Here is a 12,165-nt window from a genome sequence, read left to right as displayed (position 1 = left end):
TTGCTCTTACTCAGGCCTTGTTTAGTTTCAAAAAAATTTACAAAATTTTTCAGATTCTCCGTCACATCGAATCTTTAGACACATGCATAAAGTATTAAATATAGACAAAAATAAAAACTAATTGCACAGTTTGGTCGGAATTAACGAGACGAATCTTTTGAGCCTAGTTAGTCCATGATTGGACAATATTTGTTAAATACAAACGAAAAAGCTACAGTATCGATTTTGTAAAATATTTTAGAACTAAACAAGCCCTGAATAAGCAAGCGGGTAGCCGGTCACGGTGGTGTGGTGTTGACGTACTTCCTCCGTTTTAAAATAAATATCTCTATGTTAATTATGCTTTTTAAATTTGACTAGATTTATAATAAATATTAGTAATATTTATATATCTAAATAAATTTATTTAAAAAATAGATTCAACGATCTATCTAATGATACTAATTATATACTATAAATATTAATATTTTATTGTATATATATTTAGTTAAAGCTCAAAGTGTTTGACTTCTTAAAAAACGAGAATAGCATTTATTTTGGCATCTGTGGAGTAAATTTTTACGAGTGTCTCTTTCCGGTGAGATTTGAAATGATATTAGCTGTTGAGATGTATTAATCTCTTGAATCTTGATATTCACTATTCCACATGTTTTAAATTAATAAGCATCTTTTATTTGCATCAATTGATTTTGAGGGTCAACACGACATCAATGATTCATCTTTAAGAAAGGTAGTGACGTTTGATTTGAGGGATGTTCTTAGAAGCAGTTTGGTTGGTTACCACACCTTGCCACGCTATAGGTTAGGCATGTCATAGTTTTTTGGGCAGTAGCACAATTATAGCTCTGTCACACTTTGTTAGCATCCTATCTCATACGTTATACACTCATATTTTTGACAAACTTTGCCACAACCCATAAAGTGTGGCTTTGATTTTGCTAGACTTTTTGTGGCAGCCACGGTGCCTAACGTTCAGCGTGGCAAACTTCGCATCACTATATACTGTATAAATGATGTTGCTTAGCCATCTTGTGTTCATGTGGCCGAATGTCTTTGGTGGTAGTACGATAGATTATATCTCCGCCACATATGCCCAAACAATGTTCAGGGCACCGTTGGCAAATGAGTGGTAAAAGATGCTAGTTGACTGTTGTGGTCGATAAAGAGCATACGGAAGTAGCATGGTAATACATCAATAGAGATGTTGTTGTCGACGAAAGCTGGTCGGCAGTCTACATTGGGGTATACCCACGGTAGTAGTTTATCGGTAGACGGTGCGCAAACTACGAACTCGATGGTGACGCAAGACACGGACAAGCTTTTTATCCAGGTTCGGCCGCCGAGTTGGCGTAATACCTACGTCATGCGTCTGGTTGTATTGATTTGTGTTGAGGGAATATGATGTCCTAGGGGGGTCCCTTACCTCTCCTTATATAGTCTCAAGGGCAGGGTTACAGATCTGGAAACTAATCCTAGTCGGTTACAATTGTCATAGATAGTTTGATATCAATTCCTATTCTAACCGACTAGAATCCTGCTTGATCTCCACATCTTGCTTCCTTGCGCGAAACTCCAGGCTGTCGGATCAAGCCTTGAACTCGTCTCGTAATAGGCCAAGCCTCCTGGCCCAAGTCTAGTCGTAAGGGTATAGGGGTCTATCCCCCCACAGCTAGTCCCCGAGCACCATGTATTGTGATGTAACACGCCGTCTTGAGCTTCTTCGATCAGTGAGGCTTGACGTCTTCAATAAGCAGGAAAGTCGTCCGAACAGTTGCAACAGTATTTTGACCAACTCAAAAAACAGTTGATCAACATTGATATCGAAGAAGCAGGTTGTTTGAAGAATGCATGGTGCTCTAAATTAAAAAAGATTTCTTTCTTGGTGAAGTGTGCCCACTTTACTTTTCTGAAAAGTATAGTCTTTCAAAAAGCAAGCATATTCACCGCAAGGTGAAGTGTGCCCACTTAGTCCCCGAGCCTGGTAGCAGGTGACGTAGACACGTGGTGCCAGGGTCAAAAGAAAAGTTCATAAAGAGATTCTGAAACTGAGATGCATCGCCAGATGCATCGTACCGATGTAGTCCCCGAGCTTGCTGGAAGGCGAAGTATGAGCCTTGTAGCAAGGTCTAAAAAGTTAAATTTACCATTCCGTCTGCAATTGAATAGACTAAGCGACCAGTCCCCGAGCATATAACACTCGGTGGTCGGTACAGTCCCCGAATTCTCAAATTGGTGGGCTGGTTGACCAGTCCCCGAGCGTATAGTGCTCGGTGGTCGGTACAGTCCCCGAGCATGGTGTAGGTTCCATTGGACAAGTCCCCAAGCGCGGTTGGGAACGTAAATAATAGTATGACGACCAGTACCCAGGCGCCAAGTGCGCTGCTTAGTATTCTGCGTTGCTATACTGTACGACCAGTCCCCGAGCATCGAGTGCTCGGTGGTCAGTGTAGTCTTTGAAGTTCCGAGCTGATGAACTGGGCGACCAGTCCCCGAGCATCAATTGCTCGGTGGTCGGTGCAGTCTTTGAAGTTCTGAGCCGATGAACTGGGCGACCAGTCCCCGAGCATCAATTGCTCGGTGGTCGGTGCAGTCCCCAGATTGTTGACTCTCTGGCATATTTGTCTTCTTTTTATTGAAACGATCTTTTCAGTTAAAGTTGACGTGACGGGACCTCCTAATGGGTTGTCAGATGGACGCATGAAAAATTGCGCCTTGCAACTGTGCAGCCGCCCTTTGCGTGGTTTGAGAAAAAGGAAACCATCAATTGGTACGAAAACTCCGCCGCATTAATTGTCTATAATCATTGTAAACTGAAACGCCGCATCCGCCGCATGGCCCGCCCACTTCCCGAGAATACAGGAAATGGGAGGGGTGGAGTTGCGGGTTATAAGAGCCTGACAGTTCCGCCTGTACTCCTTACCCTGCCATTGCCCTCAAGCCTTCCATTCTCGCCTCTTGCAATCACCTGCATCTTCGTAACCCAAATCCACTTCTCACCTCCAATGGCGAAGAGCGACTCCAAGAAGAGGGCCGAACTGATGGCCAAGGAGTGGAAGAAGTCCCGCAGCACCACCAAATCCCTCGGTGACCTCGTCGACATGGGACTCCTGCACAGCTCGGAGCTTGGCGGCTGGAGAGCGCCGGAAGGAGAAAGCTTCCCCGACCCTCGTGCCGGTGAGATCGTCGTGTTCGAAGATTTCGTTAAGAGGGGATTTGGGGTTCCGGTTCATCCTTTTCTCCAAGGTCTTCTTTTGTATTATGAGATCGGGATTTGCAATCTGCACCCGAACTCAATTCTCCTTATCTCTACGTTTATTCATCTGTGCGAGGCCTATGTTGGCATAGAGCCGCACTTCGATCTTTTTCGTTACCTTTTCTGCTTGAGGAAGAAGGGGGCAGTTGGAGGCTCCAAGGTTGCAGGTGGAGTATACCTCAACCTTCGTGATGGAATGAAGAATCACTACCTGCACTGTCCATGGAACACTTCCTTGACCGAATGGTATAGGAAGTGGTTCTACGTCAGGGAGGAACCGGGCAGCTCCACGTTCTGCGACGTGGGGTACATTCCCGAGAAGAGGGTGAGCTGGACCGACCGCCCGGAGTTCAACGGTCAAGTGGCGGATCTGATGAAGCTGATCGACTGGTCGCGTCTGGATGGGCTTGGCGTGGTCGGCAACTTTATTTGTCGTCGGGTGATGCCCTGCCAGAAGAGGGTGCACTCGGCGTACGAGTATGCCGGAAGCGTGGACCCGACCAGGATGCGACCGGAGATCTTGGAGAAGGCGGAGGTACAACGGCTGTTGAACGAGCTGTTCAACTTCGCGGACGGAGGCTTCATCCGTGGCAGTGATCGGGTGCAAGCCTTCAAGTTAGGCCGACCAGCACCAAAGGTATGTTGCAGATTATTTTGTTTTAGTATTAGTATATCATATGTGGCTGGCTCATCTTTGTTGCTTTTTGCAGATCGGCGATGTCGACCGGTGCACAGTGTATGTATCACTGACACCGGGGGTGGAGAATCCTGCGGGAGAAGACCCGCCAGAGGAGGACGCTGCTCGGTGTGCTCATTACACCAGCAGTGAGGAGGAACAAGCCCGCCCCATCCCAACCGCCGAGGAAAGGGTGTCGGGGAAAAGGCCAATGCCTGTGGATCCGTCGCCGATGCCGACACTGCCGGCGGAGAGCAGCCGAGCGCCGAAGCGGCGTCGGTTCGTCCGGATCGACGACGAGGAGGAGGAGGAGGAGGCCGTTCCGTCGTTGGTCCGGAGGCCTCCTAGCCGTCCGGACGGCGGGGCGACCACTGCCGACCGTGTGGCTGTCGATCCACCTGCGCCTGGCGCGGGGGAGTCGGGAGCACAGGTGCCGACTGGTCGGACGAGAAGGAGGTTTACCGCGACCCACCGCCGCTCAAACCTGTAAGTGCTCGACTTACGTATTTCACCGATGTTTTTTTTTATTGTAGTTTTGTTCCTTTAGCGCGGGGTCGAATGTCAACCCTGGCCATGCCGCTGGCCAGGGGACGAGTGAGCCAGTTTGCGCTGCTGAAGACGCGGCCCCGCAGACCGCAGAGCAGCCTACGGCTGCAGCCGTGCCTGAGAGCGCCGAGGAGTCCCCGGCCGCGGCACCGGCTACGTTGGGCAGCCCGACCAGGGTTGAGGAGGCTACGGGGACGCCTCCCCCGGCCAGCACCACGGAAAGGGAGGGAAGGGCCCCGACCCCTCCTCCCGCCGGGGAGGGTGAAGTCTCTACCCCGCCCCGAGCAGGGGCCGCTTCGACTGCAGGCTCCCCAGGTCTGGTCCAGGGACCAGTAATGCCTGGGACCGCTGCCGAAAGCAACGCAGCACGGGAGGAGGAAGCTCAGGCGGCCTCCGAGGACGAGGTGGAGGAGATTGAGGGTCGTCCCCGCGATGGCCGCCAACACGTGTATGTGTGGCGCCAACGCGGGGATCACTTTATCGGGCATGATGAGCTCGCCGAGACCGAGGAGGCCGCCAGGGTGGAGCGCGCGGCCAAGCGCCTCGTCGACGAAGTCAAGGTAAGCGACTTTTTGTACTGCTGTACATTCTATGCCTTGTCTTGCATGGTCGTTATATGTTCGCTTTGTAGGGCGCAATGAAAACGGCAAAGTACCGGAAACGGTGCTTTGACCAGATAGAAGGCGTCCTGGCCGAGAACAAGGCCCTGGCCGCGGAGGTAGACCGGCTGCGGTCGGAAGTCGGGTAGAAGGTGGCCGAGATGAGCGCCCAAGAGGAGCGTCGTCTCGACCTCACTCGTCGCTTGGCCGACCAGTACCGGCAGCGAGAAGGTTAGTCACACGCTCCGAGCAGCTTTGCGTACTTGTGTAGTTTGCTTTACTGACCAGTTTATGATTCACGCAGACTTGGAGGAGGAGGTGGCGCGCCTCCGACAAGAGAAGGAGCAGCTCAGCCAACAGCTCGCCGGCGCGCTGGAGTCCGGGCGGCGAGCAGGAGAGGAATTGGGTCGAAAGGACCGGGAATTATCTGGTAATGGGTGCCGCCTTGTTAGCTGCTGCTTGTCGCCCCTTTGTTTGTTTGGTATGCCGAAAATAACGCTTTACTTCGTTTGCAGTGCTCAAGGTGAACGCCAAGAAGCACCTGGATGATCTGATCAAGGACCGGGACTCCTGGAAGGTCAACTGTTGCAGGATCTGGAAAGGAGTGTCCCCGGTCCTAGACCTGATCAGTCCCGAGCTCCCGGAGAGCCAGCCCCGCGCGCCACAGTTGACCCCGGTCGAGAAGGCGCAACGGGCGTGGGACTGGCTCCAGCAGTTCGTGAAGGACGCCGGGGAGTTTGCCGGCGCGCACGTCCTCAGCATGGTGCGCGCCCACTACCCCCTGGTCGACTTGAGCAGGCTGGAGAAGGGGTACCCGAAGGAGGTCGGCCCACAGGAAGCGGACGAGCTTCGGGGTAGTCTGCTGGACTTGTCGTCGACAGTGATCGGCGACATCAATCTGTGCGGAACGGCCACTCCCCCAGACCAGCCGAGTTCAGATAGGTCGGCCAGGGAGTTGTCGGGCGCGTCCGTTGCGGGAGATGGGCGGTCGAAGCCTGCGGTCTCGACCAGCCAGGCGTCGGTGGCCCCGACCCCTTCGTCCGGGCAGCAGGGCCAGGCGGGTGATCAGCCCGAGCAGCTAGGCCAATAGAGTAGTCTGTAGGAATAGACTAGTGTCTGCCCGTCAGGGTATTTATTGTAAACTTTGTATGTAAAGTTTGTAATAAAGTTTGCTTTTTGTCATGACTGTTGTTTTGAGCGCTGTAAGATTATCTGAGTGATGTGTCACCGTATTCGTCTTGGTAGTCGTTAAGAGCATCCATTGCAGGAGTTTTGCCGAGTGCTGTGTGCGACAAGGTATAGGCAAAAAATAGAGAATTTCATTATCAACAATTATAAGATACTTACAAAGGAAAGTTATTAAAACTTTATGGATAGAAACGTCGCAGTTTGTCTATGTGCCAAGAGTTAGGCACTCGTGTTCCGTCTGGGTATGCCAATGTGTAGGACGTAGGTCGTGTGACCTCGGTCACCACGAAGGGTCCTTCTCAGGGAGTGGATAGCTTGTGCATTCCCTCCTGGCTTGTTTTCCATCGAAGTACCAGATCGCCGACCACGAAGGAACGGTCCTTGACGTTCCTGTTGTAGTATCGCCTGACTGCCGCGAGATATTTTGCTGTTCGGAGACAAGAATCTAAACGCCTTTCCTCCATGCAATTGATTTCGAGTTCTCTGGCGTTGTTGGCGGTCGCCTGGTCGAAGTGTTCGATTCTAGGAGATCCGAAGTGTATGTCAGACGGCAGGACCGCCTCTGAACCGTACACCATGAAGTAGGGAGACACCCCTGTGTTTCGACTGGTCTGAGTTCGGAGGCCCCAGACCACTGCCGGCAATTCTTTCATCCATCGACCGGGTGCTCTGTCGTTTTCGGTGTACAACCTTTTCTTTAGGGCGTCAACGATCATTCCGTTGGCACGTTCAACTTGACCGTTGGCACGTGGATGTGCCACTGACACGTATTTTATGACTATGCCTCTGTCATCGCAGAAGTCCCAAAAAGTGGTGCCAGTAAACTGAGTGCCCAGGTCGGTGATTATGCTGTTCGGGATGCCGAATCTGTGTATGATTTGATTGAGGAACTCCACAGCCTTCTCGGAGGTTGCCTTGACCAGAGGCATGTATTCAATCCACTTGGAGAACTTGTCGATTAACACGAAAACAAACTTGAAATTGCCCGGGGCTGGTTTAAATGGCCCGATCATGTCGAGCCCCCAGCAAGCAAAGGGCCAAGATGACGGGATGGTTTGAATTTCGTGGGCAGGTACGTGGGTCCTCTTAGCGAAAAACTGACATCCTTCGCAATGTCGAACCAGTTTTTCTGCGTCGCCGACCGCGGTTGGCCAATAAAAACCTGCTCGGAAAGCCTTTCCGACCAGCGTTGTGGATGCGGCATGATTGCCGCAGGATCCAGCATGTATGTCCTCTAAGAGCTTGATACCATCATCTTGTGGTATGCACTTGAGCAGTACTTCGGAGCTTGCGTTTTTCCGCATGAGTTTGCCGTCGACCAGGATGTAGTTCTTTGATCGTCGAATGAGGCGCTCGTTCTCTGTTTTGTCTTGAAGGTCTGTCCCGTCCGATATGTATTTGATGAACGGGGTACACCAGTCACGCCCACCGGTTGTCGGAGTGGCGTCGTCTATGAGCATTGCCTCGGTGGGCTGCTTGTCGACCAGGGAGGAGCCTACGCTCGGCTCGTGGATGTCCTAGACGAAAATACCTCGCGGGATCTGGGCCCGAGATGAGCCTAACTTCGACAATGCATCTGCTGCTTGGTTCTTATCCCGGACCACGTGGACGTACTCTATGCCGTAGAAGTCGGTTTCCCATTTGCGAATTTCTTTGCAGTAGAGGTCCATCTTCTCGTGGGTTGCGTCCCACTCCTTGTTGAGCTGGTTGATGACCAAAGCGGAGTCGCCATAAACATAGAGGCGCTTGACTCCCAGCTCAACGGCTAGTCTTATGCCATGCAAGCATGCTTCGTATTCGGCGACGTTGTTTGACGCCGGAAAAAGGATCCGAAGGACGTAACGCAGTTTGTCATTGTTGGGTGATACGAACAGTATCCCAGCGCCGGCACCGTTGATGTTCAAGGACCCGTCAAAGAACATTGACCAGTGGTCTGAGACATCGGGGACGGAAGGCTCGTTGAGATCCGTCCATTCAGCAATGAAATCGACCAGGGCCTGAGACTTGACAGTGGTGCGACTCTGGAACTCCAGGGAAAATGGACATAATTCCATTGCCCATTTCACGATTCTGCCATTGGCGTCTTTATTGCGCAGGATGTCCCCGAGAGGGAAACTGGTTGTCACCAGGACTCGATGGCCGTCGAAGTAGTGCTTCAGCTTTCTTGACGTTATTAGAATGGCGTATATGAGCTTCTGTATTTGTGGATACCTGGCCTTGGACTCATTTAAGACTTCACTTATGAAGTAAACTGGTCTCTGGACCTTGTAGGCGTGACCTGGTTCACCTCGCTCGACCACTATTGCCGTGGAAACAACCCTGTCGGTTGCGGCAATGTAAAGGAGTAGGTCTTCATTGGGCTGAGGCGCTGTAAGGACAGGTGGTGAAGTGAGGAAGGTCTTAAGCTGGTTGAATGCGGTGTCGGCTTCTTCTGTCCAAGAAAATTTTTCCGACGCTTTTAATAGTTTGAAGAAAGGGAGGCCTTTTTCTCCTAGCCTTGAGATGAAGCGACTGAGGGCGGCCATACATCCGGTTAGCTTTTGGATATCCTTTACGTTCTTCGGTGGTCGCATGTCGAGTACCGCCTTTACTTTTGAAGGGTTTGGTCGTATGCCGTCGCGACTGACAACGTTGCCGAGCAGTAGACCGGAAGGAACGCCGAAAACGCATTTCTTGGGGTTGAGCTTCCACTTGTACCTATTGAGTGCCTTGAAAGTTCGGTCTAAGTTGTCGATTAGGGTGCTCGCGTCCCTTGTTTTTACGACCACGTCGTCCACATAGGCCTCGACGAGGTCATCACGAATCTCGTCGTGGAGGCATTGCTGGATGGCCCTTTGATAAGTGGCTCCGGCGTTTTTGAGTCCGAAAGACATGGTCGTGTAGCAGTATGCGCCGAAAGGTGTAATAAAAGACGTTTTGATCTGATCTTCTTCCTTTAGCGAAATCTGGTGATAACCAGAGTAGCAGTCTAGAAAGGAGAGGAGTTCGCATCCGGCCGTTGAGTCGACCACCTCGTCAATGCGAGGGAGACCAAAAGGATCTTTAGGACAGTGTTTATTGAGATCAGTGTAATCAACGCACATTCTCCATTCATTATTATTTTTGCGTACAAGAACCGGATTGGCGAGCCAATCGGGGTGATACACTTCTTTTATGAATCCGGCTGCTAGAAGCCGTGTGATTTCTGTCCTAATAGCCTCCTTTTTGTCACGAGCGAACCGTCGCAGCTTTTGCTTGATTGGTCTTGCGGTCTTCGAGACATTTAAGGAGTGCTCGATCAGGTTTCGTGGGACGCCGGGCATGTCTGCGGGTTTCCATGCGAAAACGCTTACGTTGTCCCTTAGAAACCTGACGAGCGCGTCTTCCTATTTTGGATCCAGGTTGGCCCCGATGAGGGCCGTCTTCTCGGGGCTGCCATCGACCAGTTGTACTTCTTTGTGCTCCTTGGATTTTGAGTTCTTTCTGGCTGTCTCCTGCTCAGGTAATCGGAGCTGGTCGGGAAGCAGCTGCGCGGCTTGAGTTGCTGTTTCTGCCATGCGGATTGAGAGGTCGATTGCTTCGGTGACCTTGAAGCTCTCCTCTTCGCAGGTATACGCAGTGTAAACATTGCCTCTGACGGTTAGGACGCCCTTCTCCGTAGGCATCTTAAGGACCAGGTATGAATAGTGCGAGACTGCCATGAACTTTGTCAGCGATGGTCGGCCCAGTATAGCGTGATAGGTCCCGTCGAAATCGGCGACCACGAAGTTGATGAACTCCGTCCAGAAGTGGTCGGGTGTGCCGAATTGGACAGGCAATGTTATCTGTCCGAGAGGCACTGAACTTTGACCCGGCAAAACCCCCCAGAATTGGGCGTCGTAAGGTTTTAGTTGTGCAGGAGATATCTTGAGGGCGGGCAGGCTGTTGCGAAAGAGGATGTCAATGGAGCTTCCCCCGTCCACGAGCACGCGCTCGAATCTGATGCTGTTGATGCAAGGGTCCAGAATCAGGGGGAAACGACCCGGCTCTGGGATAGCGGCCCACTGGTCCTTCCTGCTGAACGAGATCTCCCTGTGGGACCACGGGGGGAATTTTGGGTCTGCGATCAACCCGTCCGTGCTGTCTATGTTGAGGCAAGCTCTCTTTAACAGCTTTCTTTCTCGCTTAGATTCAATGGAGACCTTGCCCCCGAAAATGGAGTGGACTACGTCGGTGGGGCTGACGTACTGGTGTCGGAGGTCCCTATCTTGGTCCTCGTCCTCATCTTCGTGGTCGTGCCCGTCTCGCTTGTTGTTTTTCTTTGCGGAGTCGTCTTGGGCGGCCCGCCGTGTATAGATGCTTTTGAGGACGCGGCACTCTTCCATGGTATGATTAGACTTTGGGTGCAGTTGGCATGGTCCCTTCAACGTTTTGTTGTAGTCTTCTTGGTAGTCCCGTCGTCCGTTGGGACGCTTGACCGTGTTTACTTCGTGGTCGTAGTCGCGAGAGCGCTTTCCTCTGAAATCGTCGCGGTTGTCGCGCCGCCGATCCCAACCCTCTCGGTGATCGCGGTTGTCGGAGCGGCGGTGGTTTCTGCTGTCGTAGCGACCACGACCGTCATCTCGCCGGGGAGGCTGGTCGGGACCTCTCGCATCGTCTCGGATTAGTTTTTCTGCGTCATCGGCATCGGCGTAATTTTTGGCCGTAGCGAGGAGCTCTGCTACCGTTGTTGGACGTTTACGCAACAACTTGTTCCTCAGCGCTTCGTGGAAACGCAGGCCCTTGATGAAGGCTGAGATGGCCTCGTCGTGGGAAATCTTCGGGATTTTGAGGCGCATATCCGAGAATCGTCGGATGTAATCGCGCAGAGGTTCGTTCTTCCTGTCCCTTATCCTTTCAAGGTCATACTTGTTTCCAGGCTGCTCGCACGTGGCGATGAAGTTGTCGATGAAAGCCTGGCGTAGCTCTTCCCAAGAGTCGAAGGAGTCCTCGGGCAAGCCGAGAAGCCACTGATGACCAGCCTGGTCGAGGACTACGGGGAAGTAGTTAGCCATGACGTGCTCATCCCCTGCCGCTGATCGGACGGCGATTTCATAGAGGGTGATCCAGTTCTCTGGATTTTCCTTGCCGTCGTATTTTTTAAGTTTTTCGAGCTTGAAATTGCGGGGCCACACGACCTGGCGGAGGTGTGAGGAGAACTGTCTTAGGCCCGGAGGACCGTGCGTTGCATCGTACTCGATGCGGCGCAGGTTTTCGTGGACTGCTCTCTCTGCGGCGCGCCTATTGATGCGGTCCCGGGCGTCTTTGGGAGGGATGTTGTGGCAGAGATCCCTGTGCTGGTTTACTTCTTGGCCGCGTACGCGGTTCTGCTTGCGGCGACCGTCGGCGTCCCGACCACCATCGTCGCGCCGTGAGTCCCCTCGACGGTTGTCGGGGGAGCGGCTGCGGTGACGCCTGCTGGGAGACGGTGAGGCCCGGCTACGATTAGTCTGGTCGGAGGCAGCTTCCGTATAAGAGACGTCCTGGACTCTCTTGAGCAGAGTGGCTGTCTGTCCCATTGCAGCGATCAGGTGTGCTCGGATGCTGGTCCGGACTCCCTGGCACTCGGGGGTATCAGGAAGCCGATCTAGGTTAGCCATGGCGACAGCCACGTTGGCGCTTGGCGTTTTGTAGACTGGCTGGTCCCCGACCATGTCAAAGGCATCGTTGAGATTATTTGGTGGCATTTGTTGTTGCTCGTCTGCGCGTCGTCGGGCGCGATCGGCGTTGCGCTGTTCGCGGAGTTGCCTCTGGTCATCTGTTTCTCCATCAACGACCGGTTCGTCGGCGCTGACATTGAATACAATATCCCCTCGCCGGGGGGGAAATATCGGGAATCGGTTGAAACCCGGAGGGTGTGAAGGAAAATCCAGGTCGTAGTCCTCGTCTTCGGTGTTTATAACCTC

This window comes from Sorghum bicolor, chromosome 2, assembly GCF_000003195.3.
Source record: "Sorghum bicolor cultivar BTx623 chromosome 2, Sorghum_bicolor_NCBIv3, whole genome shotgun sequence".
Classification (NCBI taxonomy): Eukaryota; Viridiplantae; Streptophyta; class Magnoliopsida; order Poales; family Poaceae; genus Sorghum; species Sorghum bicolor.
Note: the sequence above shows the minus strand (reverse complement) of the source record.